Source organism: Protopterus annectens, chromosome 2.part1 (assembly GCF_019279795.1).
Source record: "Protopterus annectens isolate FY-2018-M chromosome 2.part1, PAN1.0, whole genome shotgun sequence".
NCBI classification, from domain to species: Eukaryota; Metazoa; Chordata; order Ceratodontiformes; family Protopteridae; genus Protopterus; species Protopterus annectens.
In genome coordinates, this window is record NC_056729.1 from 690,373,031 (window position 1) to 690,386,744 (window position 13,714).

The 13,714-nt window shown below is 44.3% G+C and overlaps 1 protein-coding gene across 3 annotated transcripts in view; it reads left to right on the top strand.

The window, feature by feature from the left end:
• The window catches only part of SCMH1 (Scm polycomb group protein homolog 1), a 1,495,203-nt gene that overhangs the window by 444,225 nt on the left and 1,037,264 nt on the right, over positions 1-13,714 (top strand). The window lies entirely within an intron of this gene.

A 13,714-nucleotide genomic window follows, 5' to 3' on the forward strand; every position in this document is an offset into this window, starting at 1 on the left:
ACACATTCCTACCCTCTCTGCAGACAAGCCATGATTTTGTGGAACACAGCATTGACCTACCAAGTACACCTTCAAGCACAATTCCTGCCAGGAAAAACAAATGCTCTGGCAGGTGAACTAAGCAGAAACCTCATGGATCCTCACGAGTGGAGACTAGATCCACAAATCTTCAGCATGATAACAAGGAAATGGGGATGCTCAGACATAGATCTTTTGCCTCCCCTCACAACTGCCAACTTCAGAGATTCTGCACAAGGACTTATCACAAACAAGCATGGAAAGTGGATGCCTTGTCATTCAGCTGGAACAACCTTACAGTATATGCCTTTCCTCCACTGCCTCTCCTCCCCAAGGTACTCCTAAAGGTCAGACAAGAGAAGCCACAAATTATACTAATTGCCCCAGATTGGCCATGCCAACACTGGTACCCAATCCTAAGGAGCTTGTCCCAAGGCCCAGCCTGGACATTGCCTCAAATTCCTCATTTACTGACCCAACAAAACAATCAGATCCTGCACAGCCAACTCAGAACCCTAAATCTAGCTGCATGGCGGATAGTGTAACCATTCAGAATACACCTCTCTCTAAAGCGGTTATGGATGTTATTTTGGAGGCCAGGAGGCCCAACACCAGAAAATCTTATGCAGAAAAATGTAAGAGATTCTGTGCTTGGAACCAGGCACAAGGAATTGACACGCTCGTTCCAAATATACCTCAGATTTTACAATATCTAACTGAGATGTTGGACAAAGGCCTATCCTTCTCATCAATTAAGATCCATGCCTCTGCCATTTCAGCTCATTACAATACAGACCCACCTATTTTTTCACATCCATTGCTTAGGCAGTTCCTAAGGGGGGCCATAAACATAAGACCTCCAAGGAAAGCACCAGTACCTGCATGGGGCCTCAATTTTGTCTTGGAAAAACTCACACAGCCTCCTTTCGAGCCAGCCAATACAGCTGAGATAAAATTCTTGTCATGGAAAACAGCTCTGCTCGTAGCAATAACTTCAGCAAGAAGAGTCTCAGACTTGCAGGCAGTAATGGCTGTGGAACCTTTTATTATCTTCCATCCAGACAGGGTTTCTCTAAGGACAAACCCAACATTTATGCCTAAGGAAGTGTCCAGTGTGGCTCTTAATCAAACCATTCATTTGCCTACTTTTTTCCCAAACCCACAGAATAAAGGGGAGAGACTTCTGCATTCTTTGGACATACACAGACAACTACGCTTCTACTTGGACAAAACTAAAGCTTTCAGAAAGACTGAGCAACTTTTAGTGGCATATGCTGCAGGATCACAAGGAAAGGCTATCTCAAAGCAGACTATTTCAAAATGGATAGAACACTGCATTCATTTCTGCTATTCACAACATGGCAAGTCAGTGCCTAAGGGCATTAGACCACATTCTACCAGGGCAGCAGCCACCTCAGCAGCCTTCCTCAGAGGAGTACCAACCAAGGATATTTTGGAGGGTGCAACTTGGACTTCAGTGCACACTTTTACTAAGCACTACCACTTACCTCTTTACTCTAAATCCAGAGCAGGCTTTGCCACTGCAGTTCTGCAGGGCCTTATAGCCACTCCTAACTCTATTTAGACCCAGCCGCCCAACCTCAGCTTTGGAATTCAACCCAAGTGTAATGACTGCAACAGTGAAACACAATGAACATAGTACAGTTGTGTACCTACCATAAATGTAGATGTTCGAGTGTATTCATTGTTGCAGTCCAGGTTACCCACCCACCATCCCCCTTTCTTTGTTGGGACTTATCTGTACTTCTCTATCCTATACAACCTATGTGGTGTATTTGCTTGTAGATGAAGGTATTGTTTATTTTAGTGCATGCTTTTATAAGCAATGTTTTTTTAGCCTACCCTTTTGGGGGCACCTGATATCTGGGGCAAGAAAAACTGAAGAAAATGGCGTTGGCTGCATCTTTTATACCCCTGGCACACTGACGATGGGGAAGAGGTGACAGCAACCGACGCCGGACCAGGACTTTGGAATTCAGGCCAACTGCGGGTAGCCTGCCAGCAGGATAACCCAAGTGTAATGACTGCAACAGTTTTTTATCTTAACAGGACCAAAGATATTAGGAAATCTGATCAGTTATTTGTTTCCTTTTCTAATTCAAAATTGGGCAAACCAGTTCTCAAAGTGACCCTAGCCAAATGGTTGCCTGATCGTATTACTTCGTCTACAAAAAAGTGGATTTGCCTTTGGCAAAGCCACCTAAAGCCCTTTCCACTAGATGTGGCAACGTCTTCAGCCTTTTTGCCTAGAATTTCATTGGATGATATTTTTGCAGCTGCAACTTGGGTTCAGCCTCATGCCTTTATTAACTCATTACAAATTGGATCTGGTGTCTAGGGAAAGAGCAGCCTTTTGGCTCAGCTGTGCTCAGGAATATCCTTCGTTTGAGCCCACCCAGGGTTTTAGGTAGCTGGAGGCTCAACAGCTGAGGAATGAATGAAAATGACAGCATCAGAGAAAGAAGTTATGTACTCACCATAATGTTCCATCTATGTTGTCCATTTTCATTCTTCCTCAACTTCCCTCCCACCAGCCCTCTTCATTCTTTACTCCTGGAAGATCGGAGGATATTAGACAAACAGTCCCAGATTGTGTTAATTCATGTGTCGTATTGTATGGGTCTATGGGTAACAAGCTAGATCTAAGGTAGATAAGCAGTCCAACAATCCACCACATGAAGGGATGCAAAAGAAGTTTAATGAGGTAATCCAGGAGTCACTCGTTGAAGAGACCTTACCAGAGCCTAACTCAGGGCCAGGTAGATTTTAAGAGATGGAACATAGTAACTTAGTCTTTAATTTGTCATCTTGTGACTTAACCTCTAAACAAGTGAATGTCTTGAATAAAGATTTGTCATTTATTCCAGCCATGAAACCAGATCTTATTGATACTATTATAGACTTGAAAATGTTCGCTAGAAATACTTCATTAAGGCTGCTTTATCTTGAATAGGACTGGAATTGTGTGTCACCTAAATGTTCTTCGTGTTTCACTGTTGCAGTCATTACACTTGGGTTATCCTGCTGGCAGGCTACCCTCAGTCGGCCTGAATTCCAAAGTCTAGGTCCGGCATCGGTTGCTGTCGCCTCTTCCCTGATGTCAGTGCACCAGGGATATAAAAGATGCAGCCAACGCCATTTTCTTCAGTCTTTCTTGCCCCGCGGTGCCTGAAGCATAAGCAGTTCGCAAGTGCCAGTCAGCCGACTCCTGAGATTTTCGTGTTCGAATTTCAGATCCGAAGTCTTCATTAAAAGCTAAGTACCCCGTTGGGGAAACTTTTTTTCTTGCTCCAGACAGATGTCAGAAAAAGTTAATAATTGTATTTCTTGTGGGAAGCAAATACCTCATAAGGACTTTCATTCTTACTGTATTCCTTGCCTAGGCCCTGACCACGACGTTGCTAGTTGTCTGTTTTGTGCTAGATTTAACCAATGCACTATTAAGTGTCGGTATGATTTTGCATTACACTATTTTGGCAGAAGATTTAATTATACAATGTCGTCGGATAGCCATCCGACTACCGGAATTCACAAGAAATGCAAAGAAAAAGAAAAGGATAGGCATCCGAGGTCCAAAACCGACAACGAGGCTTCTTCTAAGCCGGTCGCCGGTTCTCAGTGAGGCGGCTTTGCAGCCCCTGATGCCCGCTACTTTATTGACTCCCACGTGGAGTTGACTAGGCTGCTGGAAGCTCAAGGTATTGGAAAGTTGTTCTTCTGGTATTTAAGCCCTAACTTTGAGAGAGTTTCTGTCTATACACACTGAGCAGAGTGGATGAGAGGTGTTGACACCAACACTTAGCTGAGGTATATAAGTATCCTGTTTTTTTTCGATTCATACAGTTTATAAAGCATTCTGTATCTTTACAAATCTTTATCTGTTTAAAAACTTTAATTTTGTGGCTTTCTCTAGTGCTTTGTAGGCTAATAGCTTTAGTGTCCCCACCCACCCTCCCCATACTTGGTGACTTTGCGGTTGCCCGCCCATACTGTAAATCTGATCTGGGACACTCCTCCCAGTCTAGTGTCATTAGCTCATTCTGCCTAATACAGAGAGAACATTTGATAAGGCCTTCTGTTTCTCCTTTTTCCCTTTCAAAAAAAAAAAATTTTTTTGCCTGAATTTCCTTATGTTCTGACTGTGCTTTTCAAACATTTTAGAAATACAGAGTATATTTTAGAGCATTTATTATAACTGTAATTGCCTTAATATTGCTACAACTCAAGTGATCTAGGTTGCACTGCATCTGAAGTGTTTGTGTGTTTTAGCTGCTTTTCTGTATATATAGACTTCTCTGTATATGTAGACTAGCTACTTATTCTGCTGTATTACTGACACTTAAAAATCATTTTTCAGTTGTGCACTTGCCTTGCTTCATTTAAAGTTTTAAATTGCTAATTTTGTAGAGTTTTAATTGCATTTACTGTTTAGGATTACACACAAGTGTGTTAGCATTTTCTGTGTTTATTTACTGTATTATTGCATTGTTTAGCCTGTTTCAACAAAAAAAATGTATATACTATCTTGTTTGCTCATTTCCCACCTTTTCTAGCCAGTCCATATCCCAGGCCTTGCTTGTCTCAGGACTTTATTTTCTGTGCTCAGAGCTATCCAGACCTTGCTTGGTAGAGGGAAGTCCTACTGCCTACCAGTGGGACCGGTGAGCATTGTACTGCCTATCAAACGCTAGAGGAGTGGTTTCCAGCTCTGAAACTGTAATTTTATGAGCCTTTTTGGGCTGATTTCTATCCCTTTCAACTTTCTGGCTTAAAAACGCGTGTGTTTGCACATTTTTCACATCGTGCAGCACTATCAGGCTACAGTTAAAGTATTGCAGGTGCCAGAAAGTCTGCTCTTCAAATTTTCCCTTAAAACTAGCTGGTTTCTCAGTAGTAGCACTAAAATCTGAACCCCTGTGACTAGCACTTGCTCTAGAACCTGCTGGAAAGCACTAGGAAGCCTGAAACTGATACAAGCGCTCAGCTGTCCTTGTCAATAAGGAGAAATTAATCATAGGCACTAAACAGCCTACAATTGCAAAGTACCTTGCAAAGGTAAGGGAAAACAGCTCTTAAACCTTACAAAAAGCACCTAAACAGGCATGTCCAAGGGTCAGCCTCCGGTGATTTCTCCTGTCCACCTGGTGAATCTGGGCATACTGGGGCAATGCGGCAACTGCCTCATGTACACAGACAATCCTCTCCTCCTACCACCCAACACTGCAACCTGTGAGAGATGCAGTTACATAGCCAAACTGGAAGCAAAGCTCTCTCCAGTCAAGACTGTGCTAGACAGTCAAGAGGAGAAGGCTAACACCTGCATTACACCTCTAGCAACTCATAGCCCTTCAAAACCCACACCATCAACTCCCACACATAGCAACACTAAACCCACATATGTGGAGGCCCTTAACATTAACCTGCCCAAGCAACAAGGACCTCCGAAGCCGAAACGCAAACAAACACCAGTCACAACCAAAGTGACACATAGCTCACAACACCAGTGTGCCACCCAGCAACAGCCCCTAAGGCAAGACAATGTACCCAATACTTTAGTCATGGGTGACTATATAGTCAGGCACACTGATGTCCCACTCACCAGGCTGAACAAGGAGAAAATTACAGTCAACTGCCTGTCGGGTGCTAGGATCTGCCACATAACGCATGCACTCAAGTCACTCCACAACAAGTACAAATATGACTCTGTCATTGTCCATGCTGGAGTAAATGACTTGAGACGTACCTCCCTGGACTACATGAAAAGAGACATGGAAGCGCTCTTGGATCATGTGACCCAGGCAGGTATGACCCTAGCCCTGAGTAGCATCCTGCCTTCGCCCAGAATGATACCACAGTATAAGGACAAAATGATCGACTTCAACAATTGGCTAACCTTCTGGTGTCATTCAAAGGGGATCCAGTATATTTGTCTGCCTGGGAAGCCATGATCAGCAAACCATGATGCTTTGCCAGAGATGGTCTGCACCTGTCACCCCTGGGATTCGGGTTACTGGCTAAAGCTCTTGCCACCCCTATAGTGCCTTTTTTAGGCAAGGTTCAAAGGATAAAACCACTACCGTAACAGATACAAACATGTAAAATCTGAAGGTAATGCTACTCAATGCTAGAAGTCTAAACTTCAAAATGCACTCTCTCGAGGCACTCCTAAAAATGGAGAACATTAATATCTGTGCAGTGACTGAGACCTGGTTCAAGGCTCCAGAGATTACCCTTGCAATACCAGGCTACAATTCTTACCACACTTTTCGGCCACAAAACCAAGACCGAAACACTAAAGGTGGAGGAGTGTCCATATTCACCAAGGATATTCACACCTCCATGCTAGTTGCCCAACACAATGCATCAGAAATTCTCCAGGTGCAACTAACACTAATTAAGACTGCAATCCAGATTGTAGCTTGCTACAGATCCCCCACCATACCACAAGATTCTCACTACACCTTCCTAAACATACTGGAAAATATTAAGATACAACCAAACACCCTAATACTGGGTGATTTCAACTACCCTGCCACTAATTGGGAAAACTACTCGGGTACCAACTCTTTTTCCCAACGGTTCTTGGAATTCATAAATTCCAACGCCCTGGATCAACTAATCCATTGTCCCACCAGGGGCTCCAATGTCCTAGACCTGGTCATTACGAACATGGGAGATAGATGCTCCACACCAGCGGTCACCCCCTCATTGGTCAGGTCTGACCATAAGCAAATCACCCTTCACATCCACATCCCACCCCACCCCCCAGAAAGGAAACCTCCTTAAAAAACTTCTCCAAAGCCAACTTCATGCTACTGAAGTCAGAAGTGACAAACTTCACAACACCCACGCAGACGAGATCTGGAAGTTCGACTACAGAATCCTACACTAAGGCACTGTACGAGCACATACACTTATGCGTGAATCGTGCCATCCCAAATAGAACCAAGATGCTCTTCTCCAAAAAAAGGAAGCCAATCTGGTGGTCCCCTGCTATAAACAAACTATACAACAGAAGGAAGAAACTGTTGCAGAAAAGAGGAAAATCCCAGGATGCAAAAAACTCCCTCACTAGCCTCAGTAAGAAGCTGAGATCCCTCATAAAATCCGCAAAAGCTAATTACGAAAACAAAATTGCCAAAGATTCCAAAGACAACCACAGGGCATTCTATAGTTTTATCAAGAATCTAAATGGCAATGCTCAGATCTGCTCTGAGCTACAACAGAATGGCATTAACTATACTGATCCCAAGGATATTGCCAATATCCTGGCAGATCGATTTAGTGCCAACTTCACTCCCCTCTCACCCCCTAAAGAGCCCATCTCAGTACCAAAATATTGCCAAATTCCAATAATCACAGCCACACAGGTAGAAACAGCACTCTCCAAAGCTAAGAATACAGCATCCATGGGACCAGATGACATCCCAGGCTGTGTACTACATGAACTACAAAATGAACTGGCACCCCACCTAAGTGTCACGTTTAATCATAGCCTCACCTCAGGCTTCGTGCCACAGCTACAGTTATCCCACTCCATAAGGGAGGATCCGCCTTGGATCCCAGGAGCTACCGTCCCATCAGTCTGACAAGCCTGATCTGCAAGGGCATGGAACGCATTATCATGGAACTTATAAAAAAGACATTGGCAACCTTCAAACATTAGACCCCACCCAGTTTGGGTTTGTGAAGGGCCGAACTTGTCTCCTGAATCTGATTGACTTCTTCGAATCGGTCTCCAGAGCTGTGGACGAGGGTAAGGCAGTCCACACAGCCTATCTGGACCTCGCCAAGGCCATCAACACCATCCCCCACTCTGGAATCATAGATAAGCTGGGCATAAATCCCTATGTCACTCGATGGGTTGCTAACTGGCTTACTGACAGAACCCACACTGTAAAAGTAGCCGACTCCAAATCCAGCTCCAGACAAATGACAAGTGGAGTACCTCAGGGTTCAGTCCTGGGACCACTCTTGTTTGGCATCTACTTCTCTGAAGTACAGGCCAACACTAAGGGACTCTGGCTAACAAAGTTTGCAGATGACTGCAAACTGGGAGCCATTATTGAATCCCCAAATGATGTGGATATTCTACAAAAGGGCCTTACAGAAACAGATGCCTGGTGCCAGAGCCATGGGCTCAAGCTTAATGCCAAGAAATGTATAGTTATCCCCTTTGGAAAAAACATGTACCCATGAACTACCACATAGGTGGCAGGACACTAAACATCGAAAGTGTGATGAGAGACTTAGGGACACAAGTGGACAGTGGTCTCACTTTCGATAACCACATCGCCACAACAGTCAGGAAATCCTTCAACGTGGCACACCTCATCACTAAGGGCTTTTCAGCCAGAAAAAAGAGGTCATTGTCCCACAGTACTCATCCCTCATTAGACCCATTATAGAGTATAATGCCCCATTTGGTATGTACCTCACAAGACATCTGCAACAGCTGGAAAGGTCACAGAAATACCACACTAAAAGAATCACAGGCCTAAAGCAGATGCCATATGCTGACCGTCTAAAAACTCCAGCTATACTCTGTGGCATATCGTCTACTCAGAGGCGATCTCTGCGTAACATACAAGGCCATGTCAAACCCTGAGCTGTTGGACATGCTCCACTTAAAGAAAGCCCAATCCCTCAGAGCCACACGCTCCAGGGATCTAAACCTTATCACAATGAACAAAACATGCTGGAGGGATAGGTTCCTGACCCAGAGACTCCCCATACTCTGGAATAGACTGCCCATACATGTCAAGCAGAGTGCCTCATTGGCCCTCTTCAAAAGGAACCTTGATTGATTGGATGGAAGATGGGAAATTCACCCCAAGGATCATGTCAGTCGCCCTGCTAGACAGGGGCCCAGAGAAGTAAATTTGTGTCTTTCAGCTTTTCCCGGTTAGGTGTTGCCCAGAAAAGTAAATATTGTGGGAAAAAAATTCCAGGGAATTGTTATGGCTAGGCTTGCATAGGCCTTAGGGCCGATAGCCTAGTACCAACCTATGAACCACGTGGAGTCGACTAGGCCGCTGGAAGCTCAAGGTTTTGGACCTTCAGAGACTATTCCCTCAGATGGGTCCGGAGCCGCTGAGCAGGCATCGGCTTTTGAGGGTGTTTTCAGACCTACTCAATTATACATTAAAACGACTTCAGCTTTAAAAGCAAAGACTAAAGCACCTTTAAAGACAAAGAAACAAGTAAAACAAGCCTCATGGACAGGCCTGCATGCCCAAAAAACAGATGCTCAAAATGGCCGAAGACTTAATTACTTTGATCAGGGGTTCCCATCCCCCACCTGATAAAAGGCCTAGGCAAGAGGCAGAATATGAATCTTCAGATCAGGTTTCCATTTCAACTGATTCCTCTTTTGATCAGGAATACTCTCTTCCTCCCTATGAGGATTCTGATGCTGAAGAATCTATCCCTTCAGCCTCTCCTCCTAAGGATTACTCTTTTGGGGAAACCTTGCATACCATGAGGGGAGCATTTCCACTGGGAGAGCCAAGATTTTTCAGAATCTAAGAAAAGGCTCAGAGACTTCCTTTTACTACCACAACACAGGCCCCTAGCTATTCCACCTGTGTTAGACATTGTTGATGATGTATTTTCAGAGTCCAGTCTGACCCCTGACTCCTTACCTCCAGCTCCTGTTAAGCCGGACAGGTACTACAGGGTTCCTGCCTCTCATAAATTCCTTTTCAAAAACCCTGCTGCTGACCCAGAAACTATCTCTCAGGGTCCCAAAGGGGTCAAGGCTTCCACTGCAAAAAACCCTACCCCCTCTGACAGGGATTCTAGGGCATTGGACAGATGGGGAAAAAAGATTTACACTTCTGCTACCTTGGCTCTAAGGGCTTTAAATTGTCAGTTTCATATGCTCAAATATCAGCAATATATTATGTCACTGCTTAAACAGAAAATGTTGATAAATTCTGAATGTGCAGAAAACAAAGAAATGCAGGATTTATTGCATGCAGCTGCACAAGTTGGAAAGCATACTTTGCAATGTGGTTTTGATTCTTTGGAGGCCTCCTGCAGAGCCGCTGTTACGGGTTCTGTCATCAGGAGGCATGCTTGGTTAAAGGAACAAAATCTGCCTGATCATGTCAATGCAAAATTATTAGATGCCCCATTACAGCATGATACCTTGTTTGGTGTTAAAGCAGAAGAGGTGTTAAAGAAAATGGAGGACAAAGTTAAATCCATGCAAACGGTTAAGGATTTCTTACAGGTTCAGCCTCCAAGATTTAGCAGACACTGGCCTACAAAGAATCGGTCCTTTCCAGTGTCAGACAGACCACAAAGGGGGGCAGATACAGACACCCAAGAGGCAGATCCCAGCCCCAAGGTTCGTACAGGTTTAAACAATGGAGTGCTTCTACCTCCAAAAGTGGAGAAGACAAATCACAGCCATACAGGAAACAGTCCCAATGACTTCCCCCTGCCTGCACCAAGCACTTATCTTCTGGCAGCACCTTTAGGGGGGAAACTAGCACTTTTTTCTCAAAATTGGCACATAATAACCCAGGACAAATGGGTCCTAGACATAGTGTCACAAGGCTACAAGTTTCACTTCCATACCCTGCCAAAACATCAATGGGCAGAGGCACAAAAGCAAGTCTTATCCCTCATGGAAATGAGGGCCATTCAGCAAGTACCAGTGCAAGAGCAGGGACAAGGATTTTATTCAGGACTGTTCTTGGTACCAAGAAAGGACAAGACCTGGAGACCAATACTGGACCTGTCTATTCTAAACACATTTCTGGATATACCAAAATTCAAAATGTTGACTCTACAGCAACTTCTGCCCATGCTGGGCAAGAAGGCTTGGCTTGTGACTTTAAACCTAAAAGAGGCATACCTGCATGTCCCAATCAGACAAACATGCAGGAGATACCTCCGATTAAAAGCTGGCTCAATGCACTACCAATTCTCTGCACTGTCCTTTGGCTTATCTACTGCACCCAGGGTCTTCACAAAGTGCCTGGCACCAGTAATTGCATTCTGCAGACAAAGAGAAATACAAATATATCCTTACTTGGACGACTGTCTCATTCAAGCAGAGAACAAGGACATTCTACTACAGCATCTGGCATTTGTAAAGAGATTTCTAACAGGCCTAGGGTACACAGTCAGCGAAAAGAAATCAAAATTAGTACCCTCTCAAGAGATAATATTCCTGGGTGCAAGCTTAAGTACAACTGCCCGATGGCTTATCTCACCCCAGACAAACAAAGGCAACTGACTACCTATTTCAACCTGTTGGCAACAAAGGCCCAGTTATCAGCAAGAAAAATTCTGCAGGCTTTGGGCTTCATGGCATCCTGCATTCTACTAATTCCATATGCGAGACTGCATATGAGGAAACTTCAATGGTACCTAAAAAGTGTTTGGACTTAACATTGCCACAGCCTGGAAACAATAATTACCCTCATTCCCTGCCTGCAACAGGAGTTTCGATGGTGGGCGAAGGCTTGTCACCAGAACAAGGGTCAGCCATTCACTTTACCCCCAGCCAGGCAGACATTAACAACGGATGCATCAGATTATGCCTGGGGGGGCCCACATGGCAGGAAGATGTATTCAGGGCACATGGTCCACAAACCAAATGCATCTACATATCAATCAAAAAGAAATGCTAGCTGTTCAGAATGCCCTGACAGCCTTCAAGGACCTACTTCATCCGGAACAACTACTGATAAAGACAGACAACACCACGGTCATGTGGTATATAAACAAGCAGGGAGGCAGTCATTCTGACCCCCTTTGCAGACTAGCCATGACTTTGTGGGACACAGCATTGACTTACCAAGTACATCTGCAGGCACAATTCCTGCCAGGAAAGATAAGTACTCTGGCAGACGAACTAAGCAGAAATCTCATGGCTCCCCACGAGTGGAAATTGGATCCACAAGTCTTCAGCATGATAACAAGGAAATGGGGATGCCCAGATATAGCTCTATATGCCTCTCCTCACAACTACCAACTAAAAAGATTCTGCACCAGGACTTATCACAGACAAGCATGGAAAGTGGACACCCTATCTTTCAGCTGGAAAAGCTTAGCACTATATGCCTTTCCTCCACTGCCTCTCCTCCCCAAGGTACTCCTAAAGGTCAGACAAGAGACGCCAAAGATGATACTGATTGCCCCAGACTGGCCCCACCAGTACTGATATGCAATCCTAAGGAACTTGTCTTAATGCCCGGCTTGGACTTTGCCTCAAATACCTCTTCTACTATCCCAACAAAACAATCAGATCCTGCACAGCCAGCTAAAGACCTTAAATCTGGCAGCATGGCGGATAATGTAGTCATACAAAACGCACCTCTCACTAAAGTTGTAATGGATGTCATTTTGGAGGCCAGAAGGCCTAGTACCAGAAAATCTTATGCTGGAAAATGGAAAAGATTCTGTGCTTAGAACCAGGCACAAAGAATTGACACAGCTGTACCAAATATTCCTCAGATTTTGCAATACTTAACTGAGATGCTGGACAAAGGCCTATCCTTTTCATCAATTAAAATTCATGCCTCTGCCATTTCGGCTCATTACAATACAGAGCCTCCCTTGTTAAGGCAGTACCTCAGAGGAGCCAAAAACTTAAGGCCTCCAATGAGATCACCAATACCTGCATGGGACCTCAATTATGTCTTGGAAAAACTCACCCCGCCTCCTTTTTAGCCAGCCGCTACAGCTGATATAAAGTTTTTATCTTGGAAAACAGCTCTGCTCCTAGCAATAACCTCTGCAAGACGAGTCTCAGAACTACAGGCACTCATGGCTGTGGAACCTTTTATCATTTTTTATCCAGACAGGGTTTCTTTGAGGAAAAACCCGACATTTGTGCCTAAGGTAGTGTCCAGTGTGGCCCTTATCCAAACTATTCATCTGTCTACTTTTTATCCAAACTCACAGAATAAGGGGGAGAGAATTCTGCATTCTTTGGACATACACAGACAGCTACGCTTCTACTTGAACAGAACCAAAGCTTTCAGAAAGACAGAGCAACTACTAGTGGCATATGCTGCAGGATCACAAGGAAAGGCTATCTCAAAGCAGACTATTTCAAAGTGGATAGGCCACTGCATTAATTTCTGCTATTCACAACATGGCAAGCCAGTGCCTAAGGGCATTAGGCCACATTCAACCAGAGCAGCAGCCACTTCAGCAGCCTTCCTCACGGGAGTACCAACCAAAAACATTTTAGAGGCTGCTACCTAGAGTTCAGTGCACACCTTTACAAAGCACTATCATTTACCACTCTACTCTAAATCCAGGGCAGGCTTTGCCACTGAAGTTTTGCAGGGCCTTATAGCCACTCCTAATGCTACTTAGCTCCAGCCTCCCAACCATAGCTTTGGGATTCAACCCAAGTGTAATGACTGCAACAGTGAAACACGAAGAACATAGTACAGTTGTGTACACTTACCATAAATGTAGATGTTCGAGTGTATTCACTGTTGCAGTTCAGGTTACCCACCCACCATCCCCCATATCTTTGCTGCAACTTATCTGCACTTCTCTAATCTATGCAACCTATGTGGTGTATTTGCTTGTAGATGAAGGTATAATATATTTTGGTGCATGCATGTTTTATTGGCATATTTTTAGCCTACCCTTTTGGGGGCACCTGACATCTGGGGCAAGAAAAATTGAAGAAAATGGC